Source organism: Callithrix jacchus, chromosome 10 (genome assembly GCF_049354715.1).
Source record: "Callithrix jacchus isolate 240 chromosome 10, calJac240_pri, whole genome shotgun sequence".
Lineage (NCBI taxonomy): Eukaryota > Metazoa > Chordata > Mammalia > Primates > Cebidae > Callithrix > Callithrix jacchus.
In genome coordinates this window covers 958719-964052 of record NC_133511.1, presented here as the reverse complement: position 1 = coordinate 964052, position 5334 = coordinate 958719, and the positions used below count along the sequence as shown (strand labels likewise).

General features: G+C 34.5%; 1 pseudogene across 1 annotated transcript; it reads right to left on the bottom strand.

Moving 5' to 3' along the window:
* Positions 1–3280: 3280 nt before the first annotated feature.
* Positions 3281–4953, bottom strand: LOC144577953 (cleavage stimulation factor subunit 1 pseudogene; annotated as a pseudogene). Its single transcript, XR_013522791.1, has one exon. The product of XR_013522791.1 is annotated as a cleavage stimulation factor subunit 1 pseudogene (transcript).
* Positions 4954–5334: the final 381 nt, after the last annotated feature.

Here is a 5334-nt window from a genome sequence, read left to right as displayed (position 1 = left end):
GCCTAGATAATATTTATATTTTTTTCGATTCGCTTAAATATAGAAATTCTATATTTTACATGAGAGAGCATACTGAGTTGCTGTATATACTCCAAAACAGAGTAGAAGAGGGCATTGTATATTTTTTCTGACAGATTATATTCAGAGCAATTTTGTTTTTATCATTCAAGTGCCTAGATAATATTTAAATTTTTTTGGATTCACGTAATATTAGAATTTCGGTATTTTACATGAGAGAGCATACTGAGTTGGTGTATATACTGCAAAACAGAGTAGAATAAGGCATTGTATTTTTTTTCTAACAGACTATATTAAGAGCCATTTTCTTTTAACTTTGGGTCACCTAGATATTTTTGAAATTTTTTTCGATTTGCGTAAAATTAGAATTTTGGTATTTTACATGAGAGAGCATACTGAGTTGGTGTATATACTCCGAAACAAAGTAGAATAAGGCATTGTATATTCGTTCTAACAGACTATATTCAGAGCCATTTTATTTTAACTTTGGGGTGCCTAGATATTATTTAGATTTTTTTCGATTCGCATAAAATTAGAATTTCGATATTTTACATGAGAGAGCATATTGAGTTGGTGTATATACTCCAAAACACAGTAGAAAAGGGCATTGTATATTTTTTCTGACAGATTATATTGAGAGAAATTTAGCTTTTAACATTCAGGTGACTAGATTATATTTAAATTTTTTTTGATTCACGTAAAATTAGAATTTTAATATTTTATATGAGAGAGCATACTGAGTTGGTGTATATACTCCAAAACACAGTAGAAATAAACATTGTATATTTTTTTTGACAGATTATATTCAGAGTAATTTTGCTTTTAACATTGGGGTGCCTAGATAATATTTAGTTTGTTTTCGTTTCACTTAAATTTAGAATTTCGATATTTTACATGAGAGAGCATGTTGAGTTGGTGTATATACTCCAAAACAGAGTAGAAAAAGGCATTGAATATTTTTTCTGACAGATTACATTCAGAGCAATCTTACTTTTAACATTGGGTGCCTAGATAATATTTAGATTTTTTTCGATTCGCTTAAATATAGAATTTCTGTATTTTACATGAGAGAGCATATGGAGTTGGTGTACATACTCCAAAACAGAGTAGAAAAGGGCATTGTATATTTATTCTGACAGATTATATTCAGAGCAACTTTGGTTTTAACATTGGGGTGCCTAGATAATATTTAGATATTTTCGATTCTGGCAAAATTTATATTTCTGAATTTTACATGAGAGTGCATACTGAGTTGGTGTATATACTCCAAAACAGTGTAGAATAAGGAATTGTATATTTTTTTAACAGACTGTATTCAGAGCCATTTTTTTTCTACTTTGAAGCACCTAGATATTATTTAGATATTTTACGATTCGCGTAAAATTAAAATTTTGGTATTTTACATGAGAGAGCATACTGAGTTGGTGTATATAATCCAAAACAGAGCAGAATAAGGCATTGTATATTTTTTCTAAAAGACTATATTCAGAGCCGTTTTCTTTTAACTGTGGGGTGCCTAGATATTATTTAGATTTTTTTCGATTTACGAAAAATTAGAATTTCTGTATTTTACATGAGAGAGCATATGGAGTTGGTGTATATACTCAAAAACAAAGTAGAATAGGGCATTGTATATTTTTTCTGACAGATTATATTCAGAGTAAATTTGCTTTTAATATTGGGGTGTCTAGATAATATTTCAATTTTTTGTGATTCTATTAAATATAGAATATCTGTAATTTAAATGAGAGAGCATACGGAGTTGGTGTATATACTTTAAAACAGAGTAGAATAGGGCATTGTATATTTTTTTTGACAGATTATATTTAGAGCAATTTTGTTTTTAACATTCGAGTGCCTAGATAATATTTAGATTTTTTTTCGATTCACGTAAATTGAGAATTTCGGTATTTTACATGAGAGAGCCTACTGAGTTGGTGTATATACTCCAAAACAAAGTAGAAAAGAGCATTGTATATTTTTTCTGACAGATTATATTCAGAGCAATTTTGCTTTTAACATTGGGGTGCCTAGATAATATTTAGATTTTTTTCAATTCACGTAAAATTAGAATTTCGGTGTTTTACATGAGAGGGCATACTGAGTTGGTGTATATACTCCAAAACAGAGTAGAATAAGGCATTGTATATATTTTCTAACAGACTATATTAAGAGCCATTGTCTTTTAACTTTGGGGCACCGAGATATTTTTATTTATTTCGATTTGCATAAAATTAGAAGTTCGGTATTTTACATAAGAGAGCATATTGATTTGGTGTATATACTCCAAAACAGAGTAGAAAAGGGCATTGTATATTTTTTCCGACAGTTCATATTCAGAGAAATTTTGCTTTTAACGTTTGGGTGCCTAGATAATATTTAGATTTTTTTCGATTCGCTTAAATATACAATTTATGTATTTTACATGAGAGAGCATAATGAGTTTGTGTATATGCTTCAAAACAGAGTAGAAAAAGGCATTGCATATTTTTTCTGACACCTTATATTCAGAGCAATCTTGTTATTAACATTGGGGTGCCTAGATAATATTCAGATTTTTTTAGATTCGCTTAAATATAAAATTTCTGTATTTTACATGAGAGAGCATATGGAGTTGGTGTATATACTCCAAAACAGAGTAGAATAAGTCATTGTATATTTTTTCTAACAGACTATATTCAGAGCCATTTTCTTTTAGCTTTGTGATGCCTAGATATTATTTAGATTTTTTTCTATTCACGTAAAGTTAGAATTTCGGTGTTTTACATGAGAGAGCCAATTGAGTTGGTGTATATACTTCAAAACAGAGTAGAAATGGGCATTGTTTATTGTTTCTGACATATTATATTCAGAGCAATTTTGCTTTAAACATTGGGTTGCCTATATAATATTTAGATTTTTTCGATTCACGTAAAATTAGAATTTCGTTATTTTTCATGAGAGAGCAAACTGAGTTGATGTATATACTCCAAAATAGAGTAGAATAAGGCAATTTATATTTTTTCTAACAGACTACATTCAGAGTCATTTTCTTTTCACTTTGGGCGCCTAGATATTTTTTTTTTTTTAAAGTTGCAGATCTGAGCTTTATTATCAGAATAACATCATTTCAGGATTCTCTAAAATGCTTCTGATATGGCACAAAACTCTGGAGTCTCAGAGCTGCATGCCTACTTATCTGTTCAAATATACCTGGAAAGGAAATACACAAAGGGTTTAGCAGAACAATCAAGAAAGCTGTCAAAAGAACCAAATGAAAATCCCTCATGACAAAAGCACTTTAATACCCTATTCTTCTTCAATCAAGAGATCAAAAGAAATGGCAAGGCCTGTATTTACAAAACCGATGAAAATCACACTGTAATAATCAGTGAACATAGCACTGCACAGGTCTGTGTTTCCAACTTTTCCCACCATGATTCTACATCAAGGTAAAAAAAGATTCTTTTATACAAATCCAAGAAGGATGTGGACAGAGATGGCAGCACAACTGTCAAAGATGGTGCACTGACTTACGACCACAGCTGGAGACAGGACGTGGGGGAGGAGGGCAGAGTTCTCGAGAAAGCCCCCTGTGGACAGGGTGGATCAGTCGGTGGTGGATCTCTGGTACCAAAATCGCGCTCTGAAGTCATCACTGCACGTCATGAACCCAGGGTTGGTGGGTGAGTGCACTATGCAGCGTACAATGTTGTTGTGCCCCAAGGAGAGCAGGTTTCTCCGCTCGGCCGTCGTAGAGTCCCAGCAGCAGAGACTGATAGTCCTCTCGTCGAGCAGCAACACATAGTCCTCGGTGTGGTTAAACATAGCCTGTGTCCGGTGCACCTGGCGTCCACTCAGACCCGCACCCGTGTATCTGACCAGTGTTCGTCCTGTTGATATTTCCCAAAGTTTAGCTACAGAGTCTTTTCCACTTGAGAGAATGTATTTAGAATTTTTGGAAAAAATGGCAGAACAAACTTCAGCCCCATCGTGTGCTTTTTCAAAAGTTGTGATGCATCGATTTGAAACACCATCCCATAATTTGATGCAGCCGTCCTTGCTTCCAGTTACGTACATATTGGCACTAGAATTGTAATTAACGGAACATATAGCATCGGTGTGTTGATCTTGAGGATTGCAAGAGACAAAACATTGAAAGGTGTTGATATCATATAGACGAAGAGTAGGATGCTGAGTTCCAACAAGTATAAAGTCTCCAGAAGGATGAAAAGAGATGGAGCGTAACATTTCAGCTTCCTGAATGTATTTGAAGGCTCTTTTTGCTGATGGTTTGGAATAATCAAATAATTTAAGAGTATAATCCCTTGAACCAGAAGCCAGAATCTGTTCTGTTGGGTGGAAAGCGAGGCATGTGACTTCATCCACATGGTCATAAAGAGTTCGAATCACTGGGTGGTTTTCCATATTTTGTTGTGCGGTCTCATTCATCATGACCTCTATTGGCATGGCACTTTTGGCTAACATCCTCTCTGTGTCAAGTATCTTTATCGAAGCATCAGCAGACCCAGTAGCTATTAACTGTCCATCTCTACTATAGGTAGCTACACGGCATGGTCCCTTATGTGATGTGACATAGCATGTTTCATACTCAGAAGCCTCTGGGGACATAGTCTGGACATCTGCATCAAATTCCAGGTCAATTCCTGTGCCAGGGGCAACAGTATCTGAACGACCAATTGCATACTGCACTGCGGTGTCATCATTTTCCATTCCTAGTTTGATGAGATGCAGGAGCTGCTCCGAGGGTGCACAGACAGACTGAGGCTTGATTTCATTGATGAGTCCATTGGCGATGCTGATGTAGCCGTCATACAGCAGCTGGCTAATGATCAGCTTGTAGAGCTGCTGGCGGTCCTTCAAGCCCACTTTGGTTCTATACATCTTGGAGAAGAGGAAGACAGTTTACCTGCCAGCGGCTGGTCCGGTTCTCTCCGCGCCTAGATATTTTTTAGATTTTTTTCGATTCACGTAAAATTTGAATTTCGGTATTTTACATGAGAGACCATATCGAGTTGGTGTATATACTACAAAACAAAGTAGAAAAGGGCATTGTATATTTTGTCTGACAGATTATATTCAGAGCAATTTTGCTTTTAACATTCGGGTGCCAAGATTATATTTAGATTTTTTTCGATTCACGTAAAATTAGAATTTCGGTATTTTACATTAGAGAGCATATTGAGTTGGTGTATATACTCAAAAACAGAGTAGAAAAGGGCTTTGTATATTTTTTCTGACAGATTATATTAAGAACAATTTTGCTATTAACATTGGGGTGCCTTGATAATGTTTAGATTTGTTTCGATTCACGTA